Raw genomic sequence first — 19,475 nt, 5'->3', positions numbered from 1 at the left:
AATAAATCTACTTTATTTTATTTTGCTTTTGCAATTACTGTAGATCTCTCCCACATTCCCTGGTGCACAGGCATATATCCCCATTCTGGACCATTTCTACAGCAACCTCTTGATCTTCAGATTGTTCAAGATCTTGAACAATTCACCAACAGAGGGGAAAAACATGACATTTATATAATACTCCCCTACAACCTGTGAACCAGGGAACTACAGGTCTGCCAGCCTGACCTCAGTGCTGGGGAAGGTTATGTAGCAGATCATCTTGAGTGCCATCATGCAGCACGTACAGGGCAACCAGGGCATCAGGCTCAGCCAGCATGGGTTTATGAAAGGCAGGTCCTGCTTGACTAACCTGATCTCCTTCTATGACAAGGCAACCCCGCTTAGTGGATGAGGGGAAGGCTGCAAATATTGTCTACTTGGACTTTAGTAAGGCCTTTGACAACTGTTTCCGACAGCATTCTCCTGCAGAAACTGGCTGCTCATGGATTGGATAAGTGCACCCTGTGCTGGGTTAAAAACTGCCTCGACGGCCGAGCCCAGAGAGTGGTGGTGAATGGAGTCAAAACCAGTTGGTGGCCAGTCACAAGTGGTGTTCCCCAGGCCTCAGTGTTGGGGCCGGTCCTGTTCAATATCTTCATTGATGATCTGGATGAGGGGATTGAGTGCACCCTCAGTAAGTTTGCAGATGACACCAAGTTGGGTGGAAGTGTCGATCTGCTGGAGGGCAGGAAGGCCCTACAGACGGACCTGGACAGGCTGGATCATTGGGCCGGGGCCAACTGTATGAGATTCAACAAGGCTCAGTGCCAGGTCCTGCACTTGGGTCACAACAACCCCATGCAATGCTACAGGCTTGGGGAGGAGTGGCTGGAGAGCTGCCCAGCGGAAAAGGACCTGGGGGTACTGGTCGACAGCTGGTTGAATATGAGCCGGCAGTGTGCCCAGGTGGCCAAGAAGGCGAAGAGCATCCTGGCTTGCATCAGAAATAGTGTGGCCAGCAGGACCAGGGAGGTGATAGTGCCCCTGTACTCAGCACTGGTGAGGCCGCACCTCAAATCCTGCGTTCAGGTTTGGGCCCCTCACTACAAGAAGGACATGGAGGTGCTGGAGCGTGTCCAAAGAAGGGCAACGAAGTTGGTGAAGGGTCTGGAGCACAAGTCTTATGAGGAGTGGCTGAGGGAGCTGGGGCTGTTTAGCCTGGAGAAAAGGAGGCTGAGGGGAGACCTTATCACACTCTACGGCTACCTGAAAGGAGGCTGTAGCGAGGTGGGGGTTGGTCTCTTCCTCCCTAGTAACAAGCGATAGGATAAGAGGAAACGGCCTCAAGCTGCACCAGGGGAAGTTTAGGTTGGATATTAGGAAAAACTTCTTCACCGAAAGGGTAGTCAGGCCCTGGCACAGGCTGCCCAGGGAAGTGGTTGAGTCCCCATCCCTGAAGGTATTTAAAAGATGGGTAGACGTGGTGCTTGAGGACATGGTTTAGTGGTGGACTTGGCAGTGCCAGGTTAACGGTTGCACTTGATGGTCTTAAAGGTCTTTTCCAACCTAAACGATTCCATGGTTCTAAGTTAGTTCGTGTTACACTGGATATTCTATGTTATTTGTGTTATCATGACACATGTCCATGCAAAAATACCAGCTATCCCATTAAAAGTAGGATCTTCTCCATCACAGAATGGCACGTCTAAAGTTATCAGTTTTAAAACAAAGTAAATGAGAGGCTCATTTACTAGTAATTATGCACATTTAGCGTTCACTGCTCTGTTATACCTAAAGTGTATTAAGCCACTTTTCTATCTTTTGAACAGCAACTTTTTTTGCTGCTTGAATCCTAAATGGGGTAGACGTTTTATCTCCCCAACACAAGGTTCTGGAAAGCAGAGACCTCATTTCTGAATATTTGTAATTGTCTAGAGAACAACCCTTATCATAGCCTTGCATTACTATAATGTGCATGGACTTGTTTTCATACCATCTTTACCTCTGACCTCTTCCAAAAACACTGAATAAAAAAAATGCAGTTTTCTTTTGGCAGAATATATTTACCTGCATGCATGCATATCAATCATAGGATTTTCTGTCCCTCAGAAACACCATCTGCTACTGAACAGACAAATCTATCTGATGATCAGTGGGCCTTGGCACCTGAAGTGAATTTCTCTAGAGATTACTTAGCTCCTCTGCAATATGACTATTAGTCTACCACAGTATATTACCTTTAAAAATAAATATTTGACCCATTACAAATAAAGAGTTTTGTATTAAGTTCTTAAGATTCATAAAGAAATTTGAGAAAACTGCAAACTACACAGACAAGGGTATGTCATGCAACTGATCTAACCAAAGGTATCGCTCTGCTGCACATCCAGTCACTTTGCAAAACATTATTAGTTTAGACTGTTACAAATATTAACCAGACATAACAGTTTAGGCATTAAATATAATTGAAACCCTTCCTCTGTGGTTACCAAACAATACTCTTCATCGTCAACTGCCACCCTCTCTACCTCTTCCAAACTACTCACTAGTTAAGGTGCTTCTCTATTGAAGATGATAAGCTGAAATTAGATTACCAACAATATTTATCCTCAGCCGTACTGTGGTCACAAACTTCATCTATTTGGCCCGGATGCCAACTGAAGAAGTCAATGGGAGTGTTACGGTGGTTCATTAGAAATGCAATTACACCTTCGTTCTAAGTGGCAGAGAGCTCATTGCTTACTAATCAAGAAAAGGAAAGAGCAATCTCATCAGTTATGTATTCCACAAAAAATTAATGGAGAAAAACTCAGCAGTAAAAGTGTGTATTTTGCAGGTTTATACATACACAGGTAAGTCTGAAAGCTCCTCTTCGTAAGTGAGGTGATCCAAATACACTATCGGTGAATTAGCATAACTTTTAAAAGGTATTTTTATAGAGCTTGTGCAGGTGCAGATCACTGATCAAGAAAGCATACATAGTACAGCAAACCTGCTTTGTATGTGACCATATGAATACACAGATCATACATTCTCTAGCTTGTCCATACTTTTTAGGAAGTAACAGGCTCACTACTAGACCAGTAGCGAGAGCTCTTAACTTACACACATCCTCTGTGTATTTAAAGATAGGACTTCAGGTGCATCTTTTCTTGCCTTCTTATTTTTCACGAAATATCAAATTCACTAATACATTATTAAATGACAAGTAGAGCATGCCATTTACTGTAAAAATTAGTATTTTAAGTAATTACCTCCATCGGATGGAAGTTTATCAGGAGAAGGCAGACAGCATTCTACGTTCTCTTTACTTTACATTCAGGCTGTATCAGTGGGCACATGTACAGATGGCCCTTTCCCAATCCAATAGCTAACGTACAGTCAAAAGTAGGTCAGTGAAGAACAAAAGAGTTTTAAACTATACTAATCCAGTGGCTTCAATATCCTACAGAAATGACAGAGAAAGACCATCAACACTGTTGTGGTCACAGGTCAAAGTTATAACTGTAATGGCTAGAAAGCAAAATACAATCCCATGCCATCAAATTCCCCTCCCTGCACCTTGCATATTACTCAATTATTTGGTCACAGGGGCTCTGGCAGTAGTCAACTAATCGCCGTCAAACCAACCTACTGAAGCAGCACTTCTGCGTGCCTTACTCCTTCCTCTGACAGAGGCATTAAAGTATCAATCCTTAACATAAGACCTAACAATCTAGCGAGCTTTACACCCACTCCTCTGGTTCCTGTCATTTTCAGAGGATGTTACAGCTTGTTTCATTTTAATATCAATGCTTGCATTATCTCTCTTCTCAGAATGGAGTGAAGAACCCAGCTCAGGCATTCCTTCGGCAGCAGAGGCCCTTCAGTTTGAGAGTCCAATTTGGTATTACTTCTTGCCGTTTCTCTGGTCTGTTCCTACCTTTGCCTGTTCATGGAGTTTCTCTGAATCATGTCTGTAATACTCCTTTCTGAGGCTTGCCTCTTTGTCTTGCTTCTCTCAGTCTGCAGCTGAAGACTTTCTCCAAAACAGCCGCCAGCTTCTCCAAATGCCATCTATTTTTACCTAGGCGCTGCCGTCTCATTCCGGATGCTGCTAATTGGCCCCTTAGTCACAACTGGAAAAGTAACCTAGTTGAGTAACTCTTTCTGAGCTGCTGCATTGAGGAATCTCTATGCCTCATACTTGCATTAATTCAAATGAGAAAGCTTCCAGTAAATTTATTCCCATGCAAGATGAAGCCCAGAGTTTAATATCAATTAACCAGATTTTAGCCTCTAAGATTCTATAGCAACTTCATTCACACACTTTTTTTAAAGTAATGACTTTCCCGCACCAGAGTTTTATGCATTTAAAGTTTTAAATCCTGCAAGGAAGCACTGCATAAAATAGGAGATAACTGTAGCACTAGAGATCAACTGTACTCTATCTATTCACCAGGCTTTTTTTTTTTCCTACATATTACCTAGACCAATCTGTAAAAGACAGAAAACCCATGTAAAGTTAGATTTTTAAAGAGTGAAACAAGCGATGACAATACACACATATAAGAAACCCATTCTGAAACAGGTGGTTTTCCATGCAGACTTCTTTCTTATATACATGACATAAAACAGCTGGCTTCACAGCTACAAAATGATGTTTCAGACTACTCAGGGAGCCCTGCTTGCTTCTTTGCTAATGAAAAGTTGAAGCATCTTGGAATTTCCTCCCAACTATTCTGCTTCTGCATAGTTATCAACCAAATTGGTACAAACAGGGAAAAGAGATCATGAGAGAGACAGACAGACAGACTAGTCAGGCAGCTTCTACTAGGAAAACAGTGGGAAAAGTAAATAACTAAATGATCTAAATTCGTTCTAAATTACAGTCATTGTAATACTTTATTATTCCACTAGAAAGGCAAATTTAAATGCTGAGTATTTAAAAGCCATTACTTCAGAAATATAGAAAGTAAATGAGAAAATTACCATTTTACTAAGAGAACTTGACTCATTTTTACTAATGAAGACCGCAATTGTTTAATACTAATATAATGAATCCCTTCTAGAAATTCTGAGGCTACCACAGACAAACACAGCATGCGTTTTTGACAACATGAATGCAACTATCAGATGTCCTGAACATCATCTGTAAAAACTAAAAGCAGAGCTTTTCAACAGATTAGTAATCCTGGATTCAGTTAAATACTGGCAGGATTAATACTATTTCCTAGGACGAAAGAAAGATCCTGTTCCACCCCATAAAGACTGCATAGGCTGCCAAGAGTAAAGGGAAGGGCCTTCAGCTGTGGATAATTAAGAAACAGACATTTAGAAAAATGGGATGTTTTGGAGAACACAGCATCCGGTAAAACGGTGAAGTACTTTATCCATGCGGACCCAAGAGAACTTGAAATCATTTATTCTGCAAATGAGAAACTGAATGCTTGTATGATGGTTTGTTTTGCTGAGAAAGGAACTTCTTTTCACTTGAAACAAAGGCAAAAAGGATCTGCTTTAAATGGGATTCTGCCAAAAAGAATGAACACATATAGCAGACTGCAAAATCTTTGCCCTGCAAACCACCACCACACCATTAGCCCTGCACATCCCTACTTCTCACTCTTCCATTAGTTTGGTTTGGTTTGGTTGGGGTTATTTTTGGTTTTAAATAAACAGTTCTGTATGGCTGTGTACAACTTTGGTCCAGACTGAGGACACAAGTAATACAGCAAGAACTCAAGTTAATTCTGTTATAGAAAAGGCATGCACATCTATTTGGGTTCAAAGGCATGGTGCCTCAAAGCCAGCGAGGAATCCTTGCTTCCCACGACAGCACCGCGAGGGACATTCAGTGCCTGGAGGGAGTGAGGAGTGAGCAGAGGGAGAGCAAGCCAACACAGACAAGCAGAGCCCATCACAGGAGCACCAGGCAACCTGCGCCCTAGAAACCAGCTCGAGAGCATCCCTCTCAGTCTTTCTCCAACACCCAAACCTCATGCTTGTTGATCCAAAATGTTGGAAAAAATGTAGGGGAGTCAGCTCCAATCAGTCCAAATGCCCTGGGCTGGGGTCAGCCGCAGGAGAGGACACCACTGACTTCCCATGGCATGCCTCCACCTGGCACGCTTCCCTCCCGGCTTGGACTCACAGGTCCCTACTGCTTACAGGGCTTTTCTACCATTTCAGTGTCATCTCCTGCATTCAACCAGGCCTACCAGAGCTGGATGAGCTCTCCTGAGTTGTTTGTCCTCACTCAGATAAGGTGCAAAGAGCAGCCCAGTTTGTTCTCTCTCACTGCACACAGTCTCACCTGGACACACAGGTTTCCTTGGCCTAATGCAAGGTTTCGATCGGGATGCAGCAAGGCAGAGGAAATGAAAAAGGCTGCTTGTGCAATGAAGAGGAAAATGGCAGGTTCTTCTGCTTTGGGCACTACTCTTCCCACTACGAGATAATCCTTCCTTGAGGCATCGGCACCACCTTAGGGCACTCACGGTGCAAGTATTTACCCCCGGCCCTCCCTTCAATAGCTCAGATCACCTGAAAAAAAAATCAAATTACTCAAAAATTCAACCAGCTTGTAGACAGATGCAAGTTTATGCATCAGTATTTTTGATGAAAGTACTTGTAAGGCAAACAAAATTGTATTATTGTACAATAATGTACTTTGCCTGTTCAGGAATAAAATTTTATTATCATTTATCCACATCCTCACTATCTCCAAGTAACAGCATACTTAAGTAATCCTTGAATTCTGATGCTCTTCTTCCAATGTTATGAAGTGCTCAGAGTTAAAAAAGTTGAGGGAAAAGCGGTTTAGACATCAGAGCAAGCTCGGATACCGCGAACAGTTTGCCTGCAGTAGCACTTGCCTCCTCTCTCACTTGCAGAATAAATCAGCTCACGCAGCGCTCGCTCTGTCCCTCTGTACTCCACCAGGTCAGGTATCAGGGAGCTCTAACTGGGTATCAGGGAGCTCTAACTGGGTATCAGGGAGCTCCAACTCGGTATCAGGGAGCTCCAACTCCCCTCCGCTGCGCTGCACTGATGCAGCCCAGCACCTTACACAACAGGTCTGTCCAGTTCCTCCCTGCTTCCCGGTTCTCCACAACTTCCCTTGATTTTCCCCATTCCCTGATCATCCTACCTTTTCTTGTCACTACTTATCAAGCTGCCATTAACCCTTTACTTTTGGGTAGGTCTAAGACAACAATCATGGGCCATTTTATGTTTTTCTGGGCTTCCTGCACTTCAGAAAAAAAAAAAAAAAAAGGAAGTTTCTTTCCTTAATATAGGTAACGAACTTATTGAAATCTGTAGGAAGAATTTTAGAACTATTTGATGACCAGAAGAAATGTCGGAATTATAATAATTGAAACACCTCACGTTTTCTGAATGTCCAAGGGGTAGAATACACAGGCTAACAGAATGCATACAAATTTCTCGCTGGAGTGGTATTTTGAAATTAAGCTTCTGTTTTATTATGCATAATAAATAATCCCAGTGGCCTTTCTTAAACCAAACAGAAACACATATTGTTTTCCCTATGGAAATATTTAAAAAAATATGACTGGTATGAAAGCGTCTGGATTTATAACTTTCACCTAAAAACCTGGAAAATTGGAATTCTAACTTGTCTTTAGAAGTCAATTTTACCTTTATTCTGCACATAATTCTCTACCTCCAACTGGAGAACCCACTCAGGCCCTGGCATGTTCAATGACAACTGCAAAACTTGTCTTAACTTCAGCAAAAAGTTGTGCAAAAAAGAAAATACGCTGCAATCTCTCTTTTGAGTTAAAATACAAATACAGTCCCTCTTAACATCCTTCAACACAGAGATCAGCCCTTGCCTTGCCAGAGTAACACAGACATTAACACACATCTCCCTTTACATGCCTGCCTTTCAAATAATGGACTTGATTCAACAATCCTTAATCAGGCAAAGTGTAAATATAATCAAATTAGACTTATTTCTGAATATCACAAAAATCAGTCTTAATTCTGAAATGCAGGAAAAACTGTTACAACGTGGAGACTGATCCTATGCTTCCTCAGATTTTAGGGCTCTCAAGGCTAGAAGAATTCTGAATATAGCATCAGGTTATAAATTGATCTAATTTCCACTCACTCTCATAAAGCTCATCAGACATCTCTAAATACAAGCCAAATGAAAGTATCATTTAAAAAAATAAGGATCAGCTTTCCTCTGAGTCCACTGCTTTGCTACAGCATGCACAGACAGAATATTTTTAAACAATACCTGTCAATGGAACTTTACAGCTGGCTAAAGAAAACCATCTCAAGTCATAAACCAAACCAAAAAGCATCCTACTCAAAACTTAGAACCTAAACCATAAACAATTAGAAAAAGCAAACAACAAAAAACAGTAACAAAAAAACACCAAAAAAACCCCAACACCTTATCCTTCGGTTACGCATGAAAATTTCACAATGAGTAGTCACTCAAAATAGTATCTCAGGAAATCCATCTTTTAAGTACATAAGAAACAATAAGAAAAAATAAATTTTTTTTATTTTTTCCAGACCTCTACAACTTGATGAACCTTACCTTCATTACATCCACAAGATGAGTATTGCTTCTTTCCATCAACGTAGCACTCTAAAGAACATCCCTCCTTTTAACATGACTGCTTACTGAAGGTATGTTTAAAAGTCCAACACTAGCCTATGGTCTAATTCACTTGTCTAACGTGTGAATTATATTCATAACTGGATGGTGATTAACACTAAACAACCCAACGCTCACACAAACAGCACAGCAAATCATTCTTTTCAAACTGCCAATCGTTGAGGTCAAAACATTCATGCTTTTAAGTCAAATTACAATCAACTTCCTCCCCACCCATTCTATTATTTGTTATTCATGCATTGACAAGAGCATGGAAACCACTTCACAGAAAATCATGGGTATCTTGGAAGAACCTACACTACTTAAAAATGAAACACCGTTTATAAACCAAGAGAGAGAAAGGGCTTCTTGAGCTTTTTAAAAAAAAAAAAAAAAAAAAAAAAAACAAACACAAACAACCAACAAAAAACAAACAAAAAAAACAACACCAAAAAACCCAAACCAACCAACCAAAACCCAACCAAACTTCATTTTCCCCTTTCATTTGTTTTAGGTACTTCCTTTTATCCTCTCATCATTTTATCTGTTACAGTGCCCCCCAACTACAACCACCTTCAGTACTGAGCCAGGCAATTGCTTTCTACCCCAAAATTTTTTAAAAAAGTTATCCAGACAAAGACAGCAATGCTTTGAATCACAAGCGATTCACAAGGTTCAGTGCTAGCCCCTGAGAAAATGTTAGGTTTAGATTTTAAAATTTTAGTTGTTAACAAAAAAATTAAGGAAAACAAACAAAAAAAATACTGATTTTCTAGTTTATTTGCATTCAGATTCATGCTATAGCCCCTCTTTCTTTCTAATCTATGTTAATGACCAGGAAACTGTTTGCTTATAAACCAAGTATTTTCTAACAAAATGTTGGCAACCTCCTTGAAATACTACTTTTGACAGCAGCAACAGCATACAAAAGACAACATTACTGAAGACGTGTAAGAAATGAAGTTTTCCATGGCAGAAACTTCAAGTAATACTGCTGACACGTTTCTGAACCCGAGAGCGCTCTCGGTTTCTGCTTACCCACCCTGGATCTTTAAAGCAGCCGTGACGTAGGAGCGACGGCCATCGTCCCGCGCGGAAGGCAGCTCCCCGGCTGTTTACTGTCTCTTAACTTCACTCCAGTTTTCGTGGGTAAACACACGCTGGCCAGTCCTTTCATTATCTGCATAATCCCAGCCTCTTTGATTACTGGACTGTAATACCAGTGCCCGAGCGAGCTTTCATTCCTGAATTATGGCCACACAGAACACGGCCGGGGGAGTGCCAAACAAGATGATTAAGCAGCAAAATATGACAAGGCATGAATTATATTATTAATACTCCTATCTATCATTAGCCGCAGAAACGGGGGTTTTGTGCAGCCAATAGCAACTATGCATAAAGGAAGCTCCTCCACTTTGTCACGCTTTCAAAATAAGAGCAACTATTTATTTTGAGTAATTTTATTCTTCGGTTGCTTTGGCACTGAACTGTATGTCAACATTATACAAATTACTTCCTTTTTCAAACTCTACCTTGAAACAACGTTGGAGGAAACTCTTCTTTTAAAAAGGCAGGCTCGAATTACAACCCTTTATTTTCAGAGAACGAGAGCATAATAATTTCTCAACAAGATACGCTGAACAACTTTCATTTCAGCAATTCACTGCCTGTATTTAAGTACGTATCAAATCACAAATTTTGGATTCATCGGCATATTGTGTTTCATTTCCCCAAATTCACAAAAAAAAAAAAAAACAAACATCAAAAAGCGAGTTTTAAGGAGCTGGCATAAAACAGCCATGAAACCCCCTTTTTTTTTTCTTTTTTTTTTCTTTTTTTCTTTTTTTCTTTTTTTTCTTTTTTTCTTTTTTTTCTTTTTTTTTTTTAAATCACATCATCAGCATCTCTGAGGTTTCACTCATTTCTGTAAGAGCAGCCATTCCCTTCTACTTTCAATGATCTGCTCGACTATTTTTAAGACATTTGTTTGGAAATAGGAAGGCAAATGCCTAAGAAGGGCGAAAGTTAGCGTAAGGACATGTAACGCATCACAATAAATTACTGCATGTTACACCAAAAAATTAGTGGAAAAAACATATTGAAAGTCCACACAGATGAACGTTTTGGCTCTGTAAAATATCACTTCACAGTACTGGGAGAAATTGTTCAATATTCCCTAAGATTTTGACCCAAGGAGGGGAATACCAAGCGAACATACAAGGCATTTGCCACTGAACTGTTTTCAGTTGACAACAAGGATCACAAATGCACATGGTACCTGTGTTCTCCCCAGCAGTAAAGAAAGAGGGGAGAAAGGGCAGGCAAAGATAGTTGTGCTCAGGGCAGGCAGAAGGAACTGAAAAAAATACAAGACCTTAAGCAGAATCGCAGTTTCAAACTATTTTAAATCTACGGCCCTACTTTAACCTGGTGAGGCCTGCTAAAATGTGCTAATGAGAAGAAACAGATCTGGTGAAGCAACAATTATGGATTTCAGTAAAAACAATAAAAAAGATACACAGCACACCACTCTTAGGAAAAAAAATAATTTTGTATAATTAATGAATTAGAATAATGAATTAAAACCAGAATAATGCATTTAAAAGTTGTATTACTTTAAAAAAAAAAAAAAGAAGTCTGACTGAGAAGGAAGGGACTTCACACTCAAGGCGAGCCAATGAAGGAATAGTGCTCCAGTCTGGATCATACCTGAATTTCACTAGGCTGCATCACTACCTTTAATCAAGACTTTTGAAAAAATGTTTGTGACAGTCTGTGATTTTTGAAAAGAAAAACAAAAAGAATTCAATCAGAGTTGGTTCTATTAAAGTAAGATTAGAGCAATCTTTCAGTTACTTAGCTGTAATAAAAGCAGCAAATCGTGAAGAGTTTGTATAATGTCATATTTAATTTTTATCTCTTGTTTTTCTCAAGCCAAACAAAAATAACATTTTTGAAGACTGTCCTTTTTATGCTGTATTATTCACATGGTATTAATTTAAAAGAACACTGAGAAATAAAAATATTCATATTAAAAGCATCCATTAATTTGCAATGCCCAATTTGAGACATCCTCGTTTTTCTGAATGTTTACTTAGCTCTTTGTAGTATTCAGGACTAGTTCCCACCAAGTTCACTTGCATTTTGAGTCATCATCCATTCTGTAAATCACGACCCAGTGTCTCAGTCTGAGCAGCAAAAAGAGCAAGCAGTTCTAAACAACTAGCAGAGTATCACCCAAGACAGACAGAGCAGAGGGAACAACAAAGTGTAATTCCTCCAAGGAAATGTCAAACTAGTCTAACTCATGAAAGTCTCGCTTTTCTTCCCAAATCCCATACTGCCTTTCCTTCAAAATGCCTTCTGAAATGGCTGGGGTCTCACGGCTACCGATCTAGGAAAATGCAAGCTGGAAGGGGCTGCCAGAGCAGAGAGTCTAACCTAAATGGAACACCCCCTGAGATTTCAAAATGCAGCAACCCTCCATGAATTACGTCCGGTAACTTGTGTTCAACTAAAATATAACTTTTAAAGAAGTTGTGTCTCTTCATTTGGAAGCACACAAACAGAGAATCTAACATCACTTTAAGTAATTCCTGCCAGCACATATTTTTCCTCGTTATTAAAAACGCATGCCTAATTGCTGGCTTTAGCTGACAGCATTGGTTCTCCTTGTATTTGACCAGTATTTTCTCCCCCTAAGACACTATGACCAGATTTGCTCTCAAGCTTTTTGATAAACTATTCAAACAGATTTTTTTTTATTAATTGTATTGCGTAAGGCATTTTCTCTGGGTCTTCGATCATTTAATGGGTCTACATCTCTCTTATTCTCCTATAGCTTCTTCAAGCATGCCAAGTCCCAGACCCCATGATGCATCCTCATATTGATCTTACCAGTGCCCCAAAGAAAAGTAATACTGATGCCTCTGTCACACCTAAGAGGAAACAAATCATCCTCATTTGCTCTGCGAGGATGACACATGCACACTCTGGTTAATAACAGATGCTAAAATGCCTGATCATTCTTAATTATGATAACCCTATCTAGCTGTTACACACAAAATAATCATCCGTCGTCTCAGAACTCTGCCGAATTTGGGCTGGTATTTGTGGACAAAGCAAAAGGCTGATCCAGGGCACAAAACCCACCCCTAACGAACAGCAAGGGACCACTAGAGAAGTTCTAAAGCAACCATTTAACATGGGCCAAAGCGCACTCTTTCAGAAATAAATTTTTAGAAATTCTACAAGAAAAATTGAAAATTTATGAAACTGTGTCTACAGAAATTTTAGCCACTTTACTGTATAATAAACAAAATAGTAAGCAAAAAACAAAGAACATATTAATGAAAACTGAAAACCTCTTTCTATCGGAAGCAGAACCAGTAGCCGAGATAGATCAACACAGACTCTGTGAAAAAACTTGCTTTTTCTTTGCCTCACTTTAAAAGAGAAAAGTATTTTCTCTTTCAGATAATTTTGCAGAAATTTCCTAGGTTTTAGTTAAATTTGCCTACAATGAAATGGTCATTTCTGGAATAATTAGGCCATGGAAAACTGCATTTTCCATTTAGATTCAATCAGGAGATTCTTGTTCACTTGAATACTATTTTGTGGCTCTATGTGAAGAAGTATGGGTGGGACATGCTGAAAAGATTTTTTTTTCTCCCCCCAGTTTCTACAGCACCTGCTAGAAGCTTTAGGCACACAAAATTAAAGCTATTCCAAAGGTACAAAACATTAATCACCTCTTTTGACTTTTTTCCAGGTTAAGTATCAGATGTGTTCTACTGGAAACGCTTATATCCACACATGTGCAAATCTTAGCTTCTGAAGCATATATATCTCCATTGATGTTAACTATTTAATGACCCAGCACAGAGATCCTGTAATCAAGTCTCCCCATGGAACAGGTCATAAAGGGAACCGCACTTAGAAATGAATTAGAAGTTCATACTCCCTGCTTAAATTAACTACCCTGGTCCTGAGCAATGGCTTCCTTGGGCCTTTTCTCTCTGTTTAGTCATGCAGCACAACAGCTTCACACAACTTTTTTATCTCCCCTCTCCACCCGCCAAAAGGAAAAACAAACCAAAAACGCTGGGATAGCTCATTTCACACGTCCCACACAGCATCTCACAGGTCAGAAATGATATGGCTAAAGAGCGTTTACACTCCGGCTCGGCAAGAAGGCGAGAAACCAGGGCAGCTCCCAGGACTATCCAACCTGCAGAGGAGGCCAGGGATGAGGAAGGTGCAGATGAAGAAAGCTTCGCCTCTTGGGCCATGCACGCAGCTCTGCATGCACCCGGCTGAAATTCAGGCCCAGTCCCACCACCTCGCTCTGGCCTCCTTACAGTGCTCTCGAAGACTGCAGCGCAAAATAAACCCTTTAGGTAAATTTTCAGTGTTATAGCTTAGAAAAACATTAATAGCAGCAGACACACTGAGCTTTCTGAAAACTTCAGAAGACAACACTCCAAAGCTTTCAGCTTCACTTACATAATCAGAAACAGTATTACTCCCTTTGAAACTTAAAGCCAAAATGTTGCATAAATTCACATAATTTACCAAAAAATTGTAAGACAGGTGGGAAGAGAAAAAAAGGCTTGGGTTGGATTTTTTTTCCCCTCACATCAACACGAGCAAAATATTTGTAGCTGAACTCTACTTTTTTCTTTTATTCCACATGAACAGCAAATTACATCCAAACAATAAGTAAATTTTTAAACCAAAACTCCTCTGTCATATTTTTCCCAGCAATTCTTCCAGTCATTAAATGGTTTTTAGGCAAACCTACTGAACAGCTGCTTAATATTTTTCAAGCAGTTTTTGTCCAGGTAGCATCTGCCAACCTCTTAGCTACATTTAGTATCCTCCCACAGTTGAAGCCTAACAGACTTCTCTATTGAGACTTAAATCAGCAGCCTCTTTGTCTCCATGCAACTGCTCTTTTACTGAAAATGGTGTGGCAGCACAGAAAGCACAATATGAATTTAAGCAGTGAAGCTGGTAGAAAACTTCTCGTCGTCTAAAAGTAAAAAATGAAAATTCCCACTTATTTCCTTACTGGAAAAAATAAAATTAAGTTCTATCAGCAGTGGAAGTCAGTTCTGCAGACCCTCCCTCCTTGCAGCCACATGGATGCTATCGCGATGGCATATGCAGGTGCAGTAATAGACATTTTTGGGTTCAGATTCACTTGCTACCCCGTTAGCCAGTTCCCATCCCTTTCAGGGAATGGATTAGATGGAATCATTTTTAAGGGTGAGTAATAAACAAGGACCATGCTGCTTTACATGGTATCTTTTTTTTTCTATAAAGGAAATCTCCACTCACGTAAATAAGCTTCCCCACAGTTTACATCCCCTCGGAGGATTCTCAGAAGTTTTACAGATGTAGAACACTGAAATTCCACACTACCTTTTTCCTTCTCTTTAGTATTATAAGAATGTGGGGGTTTCAGTGTTATGCATGTTCCTAGCCACTTGTAAGAACAACAAACATTAGGACTGATGCGCCAGGTTTACTTAACATTGCTGATCATCACCACCTTCTACAATACAAACCCAGGAATATTTGTGTTTAACACCAACTACTTTTAAAAAAATAAATAAATAGAAGTACTGGTGGTGTTTGAACCCAGGCCTGCTAAGTAGTGTGGTTTCATTAACAAAAACCTGTGCTGTCCAAGTTTGCCATTTAACATGATCACTATCCCCAGCCCACCCCCCCAAACCCAAAGACCTTGTAAAATGAGATTATTTGTCACTAAGCGAAATGAGAAATCCGTTGTCCCCTGGCAAATACCTTAGTATTAGACAAATACAGAAACCTGACCTTTGACAACTTGCTTTATTTAACAATCTTCAATTGCTGTCAGTTACCAAAACATACAAAAGCAACAGCGACATTTGGGGAAAAAAAGTCAACTCTATTTGCATCTAACACTTCGATAATCACCTAATAAAATACTCTACCCGAAATTTACACACAAAAATAGTGAGTTTAAATGAAGTTTGTTTGGGGTTAATTAAAAAAATCTGAAATTTTGATAGCTGATTGTTGATGACTGGTCTTCCCTTATTCTCCTACTTGAAAAATGCAGTTTATCAGCTCCATCAAAACACACACCCCCAACAGCACCAATAATTTTGTTTAAGGGTCACGTTTTGCCTGTTAATACAGGTAGGCTACAGGCAATTTTTTCAAGTTTTTCTCCTCCATTATACTAATGGAGCAATCACAACAGAAGCTCTTTGCGCAATCCTTAAGAAAACCAGCACACCAAACTGTCAAAAACACTCCTAACCAATACCAGAACACGCTCATTCTCCCACAGACAGACTTCTACACACGCGTGTGCATGCACACATACACCCTTCCTTGAAACCATGGCTAACTTTGTTCCAGGTTAATGCATCCACTCTATCTCAAGTGGTCAATGCTAAGATGGTTCCATCTTAGTCATGCATAGAAAGGTAAACATTAAGTTCAATTTGACTTCACACAATAACCATAAAGAATCAAAAGAAAATAAATCAATTCCTTTCCCTTAACACTGTAGGAGATGTTTAAGGGTAGCCAGGTGGTAAATTCCATCTTTAATTTTATCATATTTCCAGATATGAAATACTGTAAAACTTATTATTTGTTCATTCCATAGGAATGAAAACATGAGTATTATTTAATTTTCTTAACTAGTCATTTCTTCTATCTGGTATTTGCCAAAGCCTATCAATACTAACCTCAGAAATTGATTTCACCTTCCCAAACTTTATACCCTTATGTTCTATCTATCATACTATATGCTTCCCTATTCCAGAGATGTAGTTCTGTAGGAGATAAAGTGGATTAAAGACATATTGAGGATTATAGATTATGCAGTTAGAACAAACACAGGCAAGTATTTCAAATAGCTGACCCTACAGAAAGGAATCACATTCTGTTCTCAAGATGATATACAAAAATAGAAAGCACATTCCACTAGGAAAATATTTACTTAATAATTTATCATTTAAGAACTACTACTGTACAAATTAGACTACAAAGACAGCATATTGAAATCAATGTGAAGATACATACACAATGATTATACTACAGCTTAAATTTCAACTGTGATTGGATTTACAAAGTTTACTCCATTCCACTATGAATCACACTTCTGTTTTCCCTGAAAGTCCTATGTTTATATCTGATTCCGATTTTTTTGGACAGGAGAGGAAGAGAAACATAGCACTGCCGAAAAGTCTAGAAATAAAAGGATAAAAATCTCAAAGTATCCAACTGGAAAGAAATGCCACTGAGTTATAAGAATCAATTTAGTTCAGACATTAATAACTTCCTTAATGATCTATACGATTAAAATAGCATATAGATAACATCTTCTGAGGATATTAAATAGGCAACTTTGAGTAGCAGTAAAGTCAGAAATAATACAAAGGAACCTAAGCAAATTCCTTACATGGCCAGAAAACAAAGTGAAATTCAGTTTGGAAAAGCACCAACTAATACATCTGGGAAAAATAATCCCAAATATAGATATTCAATATGGACAAGAAACCTGGGAAACAACAATGCAGAAAAACTGCATTAACCACAAAAGCGGCATGAGCTCAGAAGAGGGGGAGGCACTGCCCATCTCGCCACCGAATCTCGGAGTGGGGGGGAAGGCTGAATCGCTTCCCCTGCACCCATTTGACTCCTCTCCCGAAATGAAGCACGCACGGGTGGGCACTCTGTTCAACTATCTTTGCTGCAGCTCCGGACACGAGATAGGTCCTGTTGCGAGACGTTTAAAACTACATGGGCAAAAACATTATCAAGTACTGAATGCTTTATCTAAAAAGACCAACTGTAATGAAAGAACAGTCTGTCTTTTATTATTGTATATTATGTATTGTCGTAGAGCTTTTCCATTGTATTTGAAATATAAGGGGTTTTTAATCCAGAAGTGTAATGCTTATCCAAAAACAAACAAACATGAAAATAAGTTCATTTCCAAACCATTTACTTTTTATTGACCATGAAGTTTTGACACATTTCACCACAAGTGAAAAATAACTTTGAAGATGTTGGCTCGCAATTTAATTTTTGCTGTGGTGCAATGCCTGTTCATGCTAGGATCAAGTGTGCAAAACAAGGGGAGACCAATGATGCACTCATGTCAAATGAGGTCACCTCAGAATCGGTGATCCTCCTCTCTGCAAAATCCTTGATTAAGAAAGTTTCTGCAACAGGAATGACTGTTCCTTACCAAGCAGGAAATAAAAGGAAGTTGCTTAGAGATACTTCAAAACTTGCTTCTAAGTCACTTACTTCTGTTTCTAGATATTATGGCATTCCTTCATTAGGAGAATATCCTGAAAACTTAAGAAAAATACTTTTACTCTCCAGTTCCCTTACACTCTCTCAGAAACAGCTCAGAAGCATATACAGGAATTCTAACAATGATTTGGGTTTTGTGGGGTTTATTTTTCCTTTTGTAGAAGGGTTGCTTTGAGGTGGGGGGGTCCCCCTCAAGTGCATTAGTTGGAAGAATCTGTCCCACTTGAGATTTAGAGATACCTGAACCAAACCTTAAACTCGGCCCTTCTTGCCCAAGAAGCAAGGCGCTCCAAATGCTGTTTGTTGAACTTGACTGTGCGCATTATGGATGTGGTAGTTTAGGGACAAGAGGACACAAAGAACAGGAAGAGGAACAGACTTGTCCTGGGAAATTCAACACATTTCTCCTGCCTTTGGAATTTCCTACTATTAGAAGGAGACAAAATATTGACATCACTGACTCTGTGGTTGTCTTTTTCTTAAAGGACTGCATCTTTTTTATTTATTATTTGGGGCATTTATTTGTTTTCCCTGAAATTAAGGAATGGTAAGAAATTTTACTCCGTGACCTGAAATTTCACAGTTAATGGAAGGATGGCGTAGACATAACCTCAAGCATTTTGTTCCTTTCTCCTTCCTTGCCAGGACTCCTTTTGACTCATCACAATGAAGTGTCCAGAATTTTTCCAGGAGCCTTTTCACTGCTTAGCTTATGCCTAATCCATAGTATAGATCCCATTTGCTCATTTCTCTAATATTAAGGGACTCGCTGCAGTTCTTTTTTACTTGTGGCTAACGAGATTTAATCTGGCAGCTCAGGTGATATTTTAAAGCAGTTTACAGCAACGGACACTTTTTTTGAGTTTATGGCATCCAAAATATAGGCTAACAGCCACCTCGGATACGCTGTCTCTTCCTCAAAGAGCATCTAAAAAGCCCTGCATCCCAACCCTCCCCCACATACCTAACAGGTCTCCTCCCATACCTTTGCCATCCAACACACCCTGAGACAACTGCACTGCTTTTCCAAGAGACAAACCCAGGTGCCAGAACTCTAGCCTCAATTTCCATCACTAAAGACAGACGATTCTGGAGCTACTCTTCTCAGAAGGACTAATAAACACTTCTCTCCATCATCCTTTCTAGTCCTAAAAAGAGAAACTAGAGTGGCTTTTAATCTTGAGTAAAATACCTCCTAAGTCTACGTTTTGCCAAAAGCAGATACAGTTTTCTACTAAGATCCTCCGTTAGAGGCAAATCACAGTGGTGGCTATTTTCTCTCTCTCTTTGCCTTGCCTTTTCAACCTTTTTGCCCTTCTTAAAGATGAGTAGAAATTTCAACCACTGCAGTTTCTTAGCATTGGTGGGGAAGGAGGTTCCCTTTCTGCTAATAATAAGCGGGGGGGGGGGGGGGGGGGACAAAGAAAAAAAAAATCAAGAGTGTGTGTAGAGGAGAAAGGACAAGGAAAATTATTGCATGAATAACAGAAAGGGAAGACTGTCTAGCAGTAAGGTCTGATTACTGCAACAGAGGCAGGATGGAGCT

At 39.6% G+C, this 19,475-nt stretch overlaps 1 protein-coding gene across 7 annotated transcripts in view; it reads right to left on the bottom strand.

The window, feature by feature from the left end:
- PPP2R5E (protein phosphatase 2 regulatory subunit B'epsilon) overlaps positions 1-19,475 on the bottom strand; it is a 79,994-nt gene that overhangs the window by 44,193 nt on the left and 16,326 nt on the right. The window contains exon 1 of one of the 7 annotated variants that reach the window (XM_087747948.1): positions 9,642-9,837. The exons of 5 other annotated variants lie outside the window; for them this stretch is intronic. The gene's annotated coding sequence lies outside the window, so the exon portion shown is untranslated. Of the gene's footprint in view, positions 1-6,277; positions 6,297-9,641; positions 9,838-19,475 lie in introns of those variants that run through there. One more of the 7 variants, XM_087747949.1, reaches the window with a different exon arrangement.

This window comes from Nipponia nippon, unplaced genomic scaffold, assembly GCF_047370975.1.
Source record: "Nipponia nippon isolate SJK-2023a ecotype South Korea unplaced genomic scaffold, ASM4737097v1 scaffold_11, whole genome shotgun sequence".
In the NCBI taxonomy this organism is placed as follows: domain Eukaryota; kingdom Metazoa; phylum Chordata; class Aves; order Pelecaniformes; family Threskiornithidae; genus Nipponia; species Nipponia nippon.
The sequence above is the reverse complement of the archived record's forward strand: the minus strand, read 5'-3'. Positions and strand labels throughout refer to the sequence as shown.